This window comes from Triticum dicoccoides, chromosome 3B, assembly GCF_002162155.2.
Source record: "Triticum dicoccoides isolate Atlit2015 ecotype Zavitan chromosome 3B, WEW_v2.0, whole genome shotgun sequence".
NCBI lineage: Eukaryota > Viridiplantae > Streptophyta > Magnoliopsida > Poales > Poaceae > Triticum > Triticum dicoccoides.
In genome coordinates this window covers 767,642,564-767,655,018 of record NC_041385.1, presented here as the reverse complement: position 1 = coordinate 767,655,018, position 12,455 = coordinate 767,642,564, and positions in this window count along the sequence as shown.

Here is a 12,455-nt window from a genome sequence, read left to right as displayed (position 1 = left end):
CGCCCCGGCCCGCGCCGCCCCGACGCCGTCGCCGCCCCGCCCTCCCCGCGCCGCACCTCGCCGTCGCCGTAAGTTAGATTGTTTTGTAGTTTATAGATTTTTTTTGTTAGATGTGTGTAGTAATTTAGATGTGTAGTAATTTAGATGTGTAATAATTTTGTTAGATGTGTAGTAATTTAGATGTGTAGTAATTTTGTTAGATTTTTTTTCAGATTGTGTAATTAATTTGTTCATATTGTGTTAGATTTTTTTTATGATTTTTTCTGTTGTAATTTAGATGTCAAATATTTATGATTTGTTTCTGTTGTAATTTAGATGTCAATTTTTTTCATATTGTGAAAGTAATTTAGATGTCAAATTTTAATGATTTTTTGTTAGATGTCTAGTAATTTAGATGTGTAGTTCATAGGTTTTTCTGTTAGATTTGTTTTTCATACTGTATAATTAATTTGTTCATATTCTTTAGATTTTTTTTATGATTTTTTCTGTTGTAATTAGATGTCAAATTTTTATGATTTTTTTCTGTTGTAATTTAGATGTCAATTTTTTTTCATATTGTGTAAGTAATATAGATGTCAAATTTTTTATGATTTTTTTTCTGTTCATAGAATTTATATGATTTTTTTTTCTGTTCTAATTTTGTTCATAGAATTTTAATGATTTTTTTGTTCATAGTATTTTCTTTGTCAATTTATTGTGTATGTATAGGAAAATTAGTTAGAAAAATAATAGAACTATAGTTAAACCAGTTTATTTTTAGTAAGTAGTACTTATTAAAAGTAGTTTATTTTTAATAAGTACTACTTTATTTATTTATAGTAAGTGCTTAGTAGTTGAACTAGTTGATTTAATTAATAAAACTACTTTATTTAACTATATATAGAAGTAGTTCCCGCATCGACGTCGACGATGCCTATCCTGCATCCTCGTCGTCGTCGACTCGGCGGTGGTGGAGGCCTGCTTGATCGGGGCCATGTTCGTGACTGGGCTCCGCCGGGCTGGTATTGGGAGGTGCTACCTTCTGGGGGACGTAGGTTGGTAAGGAGGCAGCCCGTTGTTGACCCAATCCTTGTTTGGTGGCGGTCGTGTGGGTCAGTGACGGTGCCGAGGCTTCCGGACACCGCGGAGGTGGTACATCACCGTGTCAGCGAGGAGGACGAGCACGTCCGTTGCTACATGGTTGCGTTGGAGGGCAGGTTCGACAATACCTGGCAGGTTCTTCAGGGATCTCACTGGAGCTATGATCCTGTGATCGTTCCTTATCTTTGGGTGTCCACCGCCCGCGACGATACCCGTCGGGCGCTATGGTTCTAGCTGTATTAATTAGCGATGTTATATGTATGATAGTATTCGAAGAGTATTCGACGATTTACGGACACAAGAGATGATGTATTTTTGGTTATAATTGAATGCATGCTAATTTGAATACTACTTTATTTTATGATTTGGTTTTGCTTATTGAATGCTCATATTGGAAAAATACTCCTACTTTGAATGCTAAAATTGAAGAGCACTCTATGCAGAAATCTAGGAGCCCCCTCCATCATCCACGCCGTCGTGGGGGTAGCTTCTCCTTCATTCCCGTGTGCTAGACAATTTGTTGTAATAATGCACTCGGGAATGAAAGGAGGAGTTACGTACCATCACCGATAGTCAACCCGTGATTAATAATAATGATCTAATTTAGGTTTTTTAGTACATATATTTAATATTTGAATTATGAACTTAGCCCGGAAATGTCGTACTCGGACGATGAAAACCGTCCGGGGGAGTGGGACTGGTGCCACGACGACTGAGGTATGTGCGACAGGTTCATTGAGCTGGACGAAGATCGGCGCTTCAGCATTAAGCTCGAGGAGACCTTCGATGTTCATACAGTACACAACGACGACAATAGTTTTTTTCGTAATTAAGCACGACTTCAACTATTTTATCATGTACTTTTCATTTTTTCCAATTCGTCTAGCTTATCTCATGCTATACAAGACGCTATGTCTTGGAGAGGATGGGTTTTGAAGACCATGAAAGTATGGAAACCAAAAAATTCTCCTAAGGACCCATCATGGTGTGGATTTTCAAGTAAAGATGTACAATGCTGAGAGTGTAACCCATTTTGGTTGCAAAAATTGGGAAGCACTTTGCAAGATGTATGGTTTTAATGAGGGTATGCTTGTCACCATAGATCTTGATGATCCTACAATCCAGCAAGACAATATATGCATTTGGGTCCTTGTGGATACACCTCCAATTCTTCCCCCATGTGAGCTTAACATAGTTATTAAGTAATTTATATTGTTTATTTCAAAATAGTTGACAGCTTGTTTCCATTGACAGCTTATTTTCATTCTTCAAAGAATGTGCGGACAATCGTAGACAAAACCAACTACACCGATGGCTCCGAATTAACTTATAAGGAGAAAATTCATCTGACCGCATTTTGTATTGATCTTGAGAATTACAATGTCTACAATCGAACTCCTCAACATTATGGTCAATACGTGTCACTAGTGCACGTGTTGAACTACGGTAACTACCATGGAGATACCCTGGTAAGATTTTTTACTATTACGACATCCTTGCATCTTTTTTTAAATACTTCTAAAACTAGTACATCATTGCTAACTACGAAGTTATTACTATGTTTTTCAACAGATAATCCCGAATGATTGTGTGCCTCATCTGATGTATACGCACGGTCGTCTTGATGTTTTGAACATACAACCAGGTCGTCCTACAAATCTCAATTGTCCATACCGGATTTCTAAAAGAAGTGGAGACATGACAATCAAAGAATGGAAAAAATGTATGGATAGTCGTAAGGAGCTCCTTGGAAGCAAAAGGAGGCGAAGCGCAAGAATTGGAGACAGAATGATCTCCATTCTTCATAATGGAGAGTCAGGGTCTATATTATTTTATGCTATTTTACCTTAAGGGTGTTTAGGTCCTACCTGATACTGATGATCATGTGCTAAGAACAATTATGTAGGGTTGGGTTCGATGACTATGAGGATGATGATCGTATGACTTGTTATTAATAACGAGTAGAAGTTGTATGATGATGCATGATTAGTAGGACTTGTTATTATATATGATGATGTATGATGCGAGCATGCATGAGTTATTATATATCAGCGGGTGAAATGAACATAGCAGTATAAGAGAGGACACTTCTCTCTATTAGCTAGCTAATAACAACCTAAAATTAACCCCCAAAACCCCTAAACCAGCCACTTTTTTTTGAAAAAAAGAAAAACCTCAGCTGCTGACATGTGGAAGCCTTTTGGTCCCGGTTGGTGCCACCAACCGGGACCAAAGGCCCCCCTGCCTAGGCTGCTCGCAGTGGCCACGTGGAGGGCCTTTAGTCCCGGTTCGTGTTAGAACCGGGACTAAAGGGGGGAGGCATTACTCACGACCCTTTAGTCCCGGTTCAAGAACCGGGACTAAAGGCCCTTACGAATCGAGACTGATACCCCCTTTTCGACTATTGATACAATACGTGCCTTAGCTCATTTTGTCACTGCGTTAGAGCATCATAAGATTGAGCGCACTACGAAGCACCACTCCCTCTAAAGAAAAACCCGTCGAAGTTGGCCAAACAAGATAGATAGATAGATAGATTGGAGAGCATTCAAAGGTATTTAATTATACAACAAAAAACCTCCAAAGAATCAATGATTTCAATGAACAATCTAATCATAAAGTGACAATTCATCATTTTCCAACAAACACATCGCTGATTACAATGAATTGATCCCGATCTTGTGAGAAGGCTCACGGGAACATGGTATTGAAGATCCAAAAGAAAGAGAACCATATAGCTACTACTATGGACCCTAAGATCCTAATGGAACTGCTCACACATGGACATGGAGGCAGCAAGGGTGATGAAGAAGACTCCAACAATGGCTTCCCCCTTTGGCAGAGCTCCGAAACATGCCTCCGAATTGGATCTTTGCGAAACAGGAACTTGCAGTGATCATAAAATGCTTCTAAAAATATGGCGAAGGGTTTTGGTATTCATAGATATTTATGGCGGTGGAGGGAGGCAAATGCGGTATCTATGGGCCTCACACTCCTTGACGGGACTCCCTAGGGCCAGGGCATCCCACCTGGCTGTGTGGGCCCCCTAGTGCACGTCTGGTCCTCCTCCAAAGCTTCTAGAGCCCTTTGTCATCCAGAAAAACTCGTTAAAAATTGGCATCGATCGTGTTTTAACCTTCCTAAATATTGATTTCCTGTGAAACCAAAAACAAGTAGAAAACGACGACTGATATTGGGCACTAAATTAATAGGTTAGTCCAGAAAACTAATATAAATTGCAATAAAAAATATATAAAAGTGATAGTATAATAGCATGAAACAATAAAAAAATAGATATGTTTGTGACGTATCGCAGGCCTATTCTATGAGCTTCTTCAATCTCATAAAAGGATTGTGTTGTAAAGTTATGACACATGTCCAAGAATTGATGGGCTGGACCACTCAACAGAAGAGGCATGCATTGGCAGTCTTGGGAGAAAATGGCAATTCCGAAGTCCAAAGGGAGCTAGGTTTCCGGGATTGGAAATTATTCAATGATTCAATGTTGGCTAAAGAGGCATTGAGGCTATTGAGTAACCCTGATAGTTTTTTTCCCATGTTCTTCGAAGGCGGTACTACCCAGATTGTAATTTCTCAACACGGGGTGTCCGAACAGTGCGTCGGCTACGTGGAGGGGTATTATTCAAGGAAGGGGAGTACTGAAGCAAGGCCTGATACATTGATTGGGCGACATGATGACAACATGGATTTGGCATGATCAGTGGATTGCTAGTATGACCACAGTGAAGTCTATTGGTAGTCTATCTGAAGAAACAGTGTACTTGGTGGCGGATATTTCGGACGAAGGTTCTAGAAATTGGAATGATGAGTTGGTTAGAAGATTTTTCTTTATATCTCTTGATGCGTTAACCATTCTTAACATGCCTAGGCCAAGAGTGCCTACCAAACATTTATGGGCATGGGAATGGGATAGATCGAGTACATTCTCGGTCAATCTGCGTACCCAGTTTTAAAGAGAGGCAATGCAATTTGCAAGAAGCGTCGTTAGTTCTTTGGGTGGTGAAGAGACCTGGAAGGCTTTGTGGAAGATTCGTGTCCAACCGAACATCTGATTCTTTTGGTCGAGGGGACTGAAGGGTTTTATGCTCACTGAAGGAGAATTAGTTCAGAGACATATCCATGAAGATGCCACATGCCCCATGTGTGGTAACAGGGAGGAATTGATGTACCATGCCTTGATCAGTTGTGAAAATGCATTACTATTTTGAGATGAAGCTAGATGCTCTTTTGGGCTCAAGCTTCTTCCTTGGTTCCACCCTCTAAAGTGGACTAGGGATCTACTAGACCCAACGTGTATCAGCGAAGAAGAGGCTGGTATTGCAATCGCACTTATGTGGGCTGTGTGGAGCAGCAACAAAAACAAGTATACTCATGAGTTAGTACCAACCTGTTCACTCCATGGAGTTAGGACAAGAATTGTCAAGAGCTATATGGACTAGTCGTCAACCCGTGCGTTCGCACGGGCTAGTGTGTATTTTGTATGGATTTCTGTGTTTGATTCCAAAAGTTTATTTACATTATACATGGTGCTATATCATAGTTTCATTAATGAATTTTGCAAGTTCACACGTAAAAGATTAGATGCCATATTGTTAAAAAAATATGTGAAAATTTGTCTATATGCAACATATGGTTAATTGTACAAATTGACTATTGTATATTTATAATGTGAGTGTATATCATATTTACTATCAAAGATGGGAAATAATTATTTTACTTCACTCACAGAGGTACATATACATTCAGAGTGACGTCTTAGTAAACCATATATATACGTTTAATACCACTAATGCCTAACTATTAAAAGCCAAACATATAAAGGTATATGCATTAGCATTTTACTCAACAGTAATCTCATTAAAATAACTCAGCAAGAATTATTTTTTGTTTACACTGCGGTACAACTTAATTCAGTACATAGAACAATGCTACTGCTATGAATAAGAGACCGAGATCTCATGTGACATAGAAATATATTATACAGAAATTGCATAAACCAATCGAGCGCACTTAAAATTGTTATCTAACGTAATTAATTGTGATGTATAATTAATGAAGATAAATTTGTATTTTGATCATCGGTATAAATGCTACCAGATTCAAAAGCTTTTAGATAAAAATGGAGCAACTATGTATTATTGATATCTTTATGTGCCCGCTCCAAATGTCATTTACCTCGTGATTAGTGATTACCATCAATGAGACAGGTTTTGATTGTCTCTGCAAGCAACATGGAAACAAATTAAACAAAGAAATATGTTTGAAAGAAAATTAGATATGGAAATAGACTGTCTATATGTATCCTGGAATGTTTACTCGAACACGACCCAACAAATTAATCGTATATGTAGTAAATATAATATAAGTTCATTACTTTCAATTATTAAATTATAGGTAGTAACTTGACATGGCAGTTCAGATATATGCAGTAATCAGTAGGTTAGTACATAACTAACTAATGCAATACTCTAAACATCACCTCTGTTCGAATCCTTCTGTATTTTTTGAGATATGCAATATGCCTCATATGTATTAACATTAAGCAAAATTAATATTTGACCTGAGTACATTATCAAGATGAATAGCAAGCGCTAAAATTTGCATGAAACTCTCGGTTTTATCATCATCACTAACTGAGAAATTAACTTCCACCTCCTGCTTGCAGACCATATCTACCTTCCTTGCTTCCTGCGATCAAACATGCCAACATAATTAAATATGGGCTACTCTTCTCCTGCTTGCATGCATACTTATTTACGTGCTTAAAATTGAAATATAGAATCACTTCTTTGTATTCAACTGAAACCTTGTCGAAGTGTGATTTTCTTCATGGGAAGTCCGGAACAGGACTACTCTGTGACGACAACCTTGCCACTGCCCGATGTTGCCTTTTCCCTCAGTTCCATCCTTGCCGCTAGACATCGTCAAGGCTGGCGGTGTGCCAGTGACGTTCAAGTCCACCTCATTAGCCAGCCTCTTCTTCCAATTTCCAGGACAATAACATCCATATATCGCTGCATCTTTTTATTGTGTTCACCATCCATGACTCCATGTGTTGTATTGATATCGTGAGAATAGTCCATATATAATACCATGCCATGGGGGCGACATGCATCCTGTTTGTATTAGGATCTACCTCACAGCCCGTTAAGATAGTTTTCAACCATGAGACTATTAATCGTAGAGCATCCTGCTGGTTAACACTGTTACTCTCGCCTAGAATATAAGTAATGGAACTAACAATAATCAGAATACATTCATGCATCCACCCTATACCAACTATAAGCTTTGTTTCAAAAGTTAAAAATGTTTACTTTTATGAAAGAGAACAAAGGCTTTGGAAATAAAAATATTAGAGTATCGTTAGTCGGCGGCCCATCGGCTCTCCTTGCTTTGTTCGTGTAGGGCATGCTTGCAATTTCCGTAGTCCTACTTTTTCACTTCGATCAACACGGCTTGCCTGGGATGGACCTGTTATGACCCAGATCAGCAATGTCTATTTGATATCTGTGATTATGAAAATACAATAAAAATTACAAAAGGTAGCAAATAGAAAGCCGGTCGGATTGATTGAAGATACAAACAGACCTGGGTATTAATCGATGCATGCACATCAATTTCAAACGGCCGTTAATTAGTACAGTAGAAATCTATATGTGGCGGCGTGATCAGCTGGATCGGTGGCACAACTTCCACGTGGTGTTGCATGCCTTCGTGGCGGCCGCGTACTGCGGCTGTGTATAGGATGAAAATCGATACATACTTTTGCCAATACGTGAGGAAAAAAGTGGCAGCCAGAAAATTGCCAACATAAGGCGATGAAGGGCTAGGATAGGACACGACGTGTTGTTGTGGACCGAAGCATGTATTGGCGCACATCTACAGAGATGATGAATATTATTATATATAGAAGCATAGGAGGATTAGGATAGATGGCGACAAACGTATGTGAGATGGACTCTCACTTTAAAAAAAATATCAGTGGACTCTCACTTTTTTTTAAATGAATGGACTCTCACCGGATACATGCGTGCTGGCCGGATGAACTTTTTTAGTGTGAGAATTGAGTTCGGATTTTCATTCAAAAGTTGGGTGTTTGTTACGTGTAGAGTAAGCCTGTTTTTCACCACGTAAATCCTAGTGTGCTTTTTTTTAAAGCAACATAGCTTTATTACTCAATGTGCGGGCATATCACCTAACACACAGACGCCCACTTGGGCTGGTACATCCGTATCCCACTGCATACAGTGGGCTGAATCACATAAACGACCAAGACTAGCAAGCTCATGAGCGGCAGAGTTCGCGCTACGCCGACAAACAACGATGTTAAAATGAGAAAACCAAATCTTTAACTGGTATTTCATATCTTCAATCACTGCTGCGTAGGGCGGGGAATCCACCCTACGTAGGTCCAACGCCTCCTCAAGAAGTTGCGAGTCGGTCTCGAACTCCACTCGAACCATACCTAGCTCTGCTGCCAAGTTGATCGCATGTGACATAGCTACAGCTTCAGCAACGAAAGCATGACATACGTTGTCAGTCCGTCCCGCCCGAGCACAGATCAGGTCTCCATGTTTTGTTCTTACCGCAACTCCCCAGCCTGCATGGTTCTGCCCGGGCACAAAAGAACCATCAACATTAAGCTTATATTCCATGTCACATGGCGGTTGCCACCTCTCCGGATTGCTCTTGACAGGGGGATTTAGAAAAATATGCACATATTCCATCACATTGCTTCTTGTTCGGCCCGCTACTTCTTTAGGCGCTAGAGGCATCTCCCCCTCTCTAAGCTTATTCCTGTTTGACCACCAAAGCCACCAAAAGGTGAGTATGTGAAGCCTTTTTTTCTCATCTAGACCCCAGACATAATCAATCATCGCATGCACGGACGTAATTACTTCCAGCTCCATGCGTTCCTTCTCCAAGCCTAAGCCCCTCCACACTTCCTTTACTGTCTTGCATTTGATGAAAAGATACGCCCTGTCCTCGTCAGCTCTACCGCAGAAAAGACATTTTGTATCCGCAATACGGATCCCTTTGCGTGCTACATTAGTGCGAAGAGCTAGGAAGTCGTGCTTGTGCTTTGGTAGAGCAACTACATGGATTGACGTGGAAATTTCTTGGGAGTTGGGAAAAATATAGATGGGTCGATCTACACCGTAATAACTCGACCCCACCAAATTAATGGCTCCTAATTACTAATTAACGTGGTAATTTCTTGGGAGTCTGTAATTAGTATAGGTATAGATAGATAGATATTCCAGCCAAGGCCCTGGTGCCGGCGCCAGCACGAGCGAGATGGAAACCAGCAGCGAATGGCATGGTGAAAAACAACACTGATGGGGCTATAGACGCCACGAGTTGTTGTGCGGGAGCAGGTATGGTGGCTCAAAATCATACTGGGGAGTTCCTTTCAAGGTGTAGCTGACTCATTTTCTTGCAAGGCATTGGCTTGCCGAGATGCTATCCTGCTGTCAACTGAGAAGGGTTGGACGAAGATAATGATGAAAACTGATTGTCTAATGCTTGTGCAGGACTGGGATAAAGGTAATGATCGGTCTATTTGTGGCCACATTCTTAGAGAGATGCGTACATATCTCTGGCTTTTTCAAGGATTCTAGTTTGTAGGAAGAGATGCTAATGAGGTGGCCCATTCATGTGCAAGCATGCTCTTTCATCAGAAGTGAACCGTGTAAGCTTCAATGTAATCCCTGGGTTTTTGAAATGCCGCACTGCATTCAGACAATGTACACGTGCTGAATGAATAAATGCCAATGAGGGTTGTACTAAAAAAAAGCACGTTCGACCTGTGCGTCGCGTCGCACACACGGACACGATCTCGAATGAGGCGTGACACGGGTGAGCTGCGGTGGAATGGAAATCGCCGGTGGAGTACCTTTGTTCATTCTTCAAGAAAGTTGAACGAACGAACAAACCACCCGTTCGCTCAGGTATCACGTTGCTGCGTGTTTTTGTAGGGCCCAAGATGTGAGTGAAACGTCGTCGTCTACATTTATTACTCTGCCCACCACATTTTCCTCCTCCATGCAAAAACAGCTTTTCCTATAGGACAATAATACTCCCTCCGTTCCTAATATAGGTCCTTTTAGAGATTTCTTATAGACGTACTTTAGATGTAGATTCACTCCTCTCCCCCTCGCGTCGCCTCCCCTCGGGCGGTGCCAGGGGCCCCCGATCCCGCACCGCCAGCCCCTCCCTGCTCCTCCATCCCTAGCAGCCGTTTCCGCCGGCAAGGGCCGCGGTAGCGGCGAGCCCTGAATGATCCAGGGCGGGTGATCGCCGCGGCATATCCAGTGAGGCGGAGGCGGCGCCTCACGCGGGGAGGCCGAGGGCGGCAATCAGGGCGGTGCCCCTGCTGCATGGTGGCGATGGGAACCTACATGGCCGGCGGTGTGGCGGCCACGGGCACATGGGTGGCTTCGATGGCTGCGGATCTGGCGTCCTGTCCAGATCTGTCTCGGTACGGCCTTGGCCGGCCGATGGCGTGAGGAGGACCGGTGAGGGGCGGCTGGAGGCTCCCTATCGGCGTGCCGATGGCGGCCCTTGTCTCCACTGCGAGGCTCCGTTCGGTTCCATCCAGCTACGAGGTTGGGGGACGTGACTTCTGGTGAAAAACGCGTCGGCTTCGGTCATGGCGGACGATGGCGGCGTCTATGACATCGTTCCCTTCTTGAGGAATCGTTGTTGCAGGTCGTGGCACCCCACTCGTGATGCTCCGAGGAAAACCCTAGATCTGGATCTACCGGATCAGACGATGATGGTACCTTTGATGTCGTTTTCCCTCCTGAGGGCATCGTTTTGGAGGAAGTGCTAGTTGGACGGGACAAGCAGAAGAGCGGTGTCTCATCCACCGCAAGGCCGACGGCGGATCCCGATGGCATGGTGTTGTAGAGGTTCGGCGACGGGCGCGTGCGGACGGATTCGTGCAGGATGGTGGAGTTGTCTGGCGTCGTGGTGGCATCGACGACAGGCCAATCAAGGTCGATTGGTCAGTTGCTGCTCTGGAGATGGACCGGTGGAAGATGGCGGCGGCAGCCTCTAAGAGTGTGTCGGTCCGGTATGGGAACCAATCCCGGTATGTGGCTGGGTTAGGGCATCCGGCTTTAGATGTTAGGATTTGGTGCGATGTCCGTTTGGTATTAAGTCCGGATATTCGGCACACCTTCATCAATGGGATAGGAGTAGCAACAGATGTTGCCTAGATGGTGGCTTCAGACTCACTGATGTATTACTTTGTACGGGGTCTGTGAATAATTAATAAGATGGCCGCATGCATCGTGCAGATGCATAGACCGAGGGTCTATCCTCCTGTTTCAAAAAAAAGATGTAGATTTATTTATTTTGCTTCGTTTGTAGTACATCTTGAAATCTCTAAAAACACTTATATTTAGAAACAGAGGGAGTACAGTATATAAAAACATCCAAAGGGCCAGATTCAATCGGTGATCAAACCATGTCATCCAACTATTCCAATCCCAAGGCTCAACATATTTTGTGTGCAGTCAGTATCATGCCTAATATCAGTATCAGCGCTAATCAAATAATTGACATGCAATTAATATTCTACCAATATTAGCATGCAATTAATATTCTGCCACATAGCAACATCTGCATCTATTACAATTTTATAGCTACAATTAATATGGATCAGAGAAAAAAGTAATCCAAATGAATTATCCGCCGCCAGCTCTTATTTTCTACTCCCTCCGTCCCATAATATAAGAACGTTTTTCAAGTTAACATAGCTTGAAAAATGTTCTTATATTATGGAACGGAGGGGGTACATCAGTTGCCCAACAGTTGATAGCGACATGCAACGAGTTCAACCAACCAAAGTAAAACCAAAACAAGTCAAAGCAAGAAAATGGCAACAGATACAACTTCAACGGTAGGGCATTACATCCAGATCGCCGAAGAAACCCACGAATGAATCAGCCCGAGTGGTTTAATGACGACGACGACGAAAACAGAGCGGCCAGGTTAGGCTGCTGGCCCACCCCGTTCACTTATATCAGACCCGCTCGCTCTATGGGCCGGTCCTCCTACATGGGCCGGTCCAAAAGCATCTCAATTGCTTGTATTTTTTGTTTATGATAGCTTACCACATATACCAGCCTCGCTATTTTTTAGTAAAATAAATCATTTTTCTCAAAAAAGGTGAAATAAAACATATCCCTTAAAAATGATAAACAAAGCCTCCTTAAAATCAGTTACAAAATCCATATATTCATGTTTATAAAAAATGTTCATCTTAATATAAAATTTTCAATTGTTGGAAAAAATGTTGGTATGTTAAAAACTAATTCATGTATTTTTGTTAAAAATTAATTCAT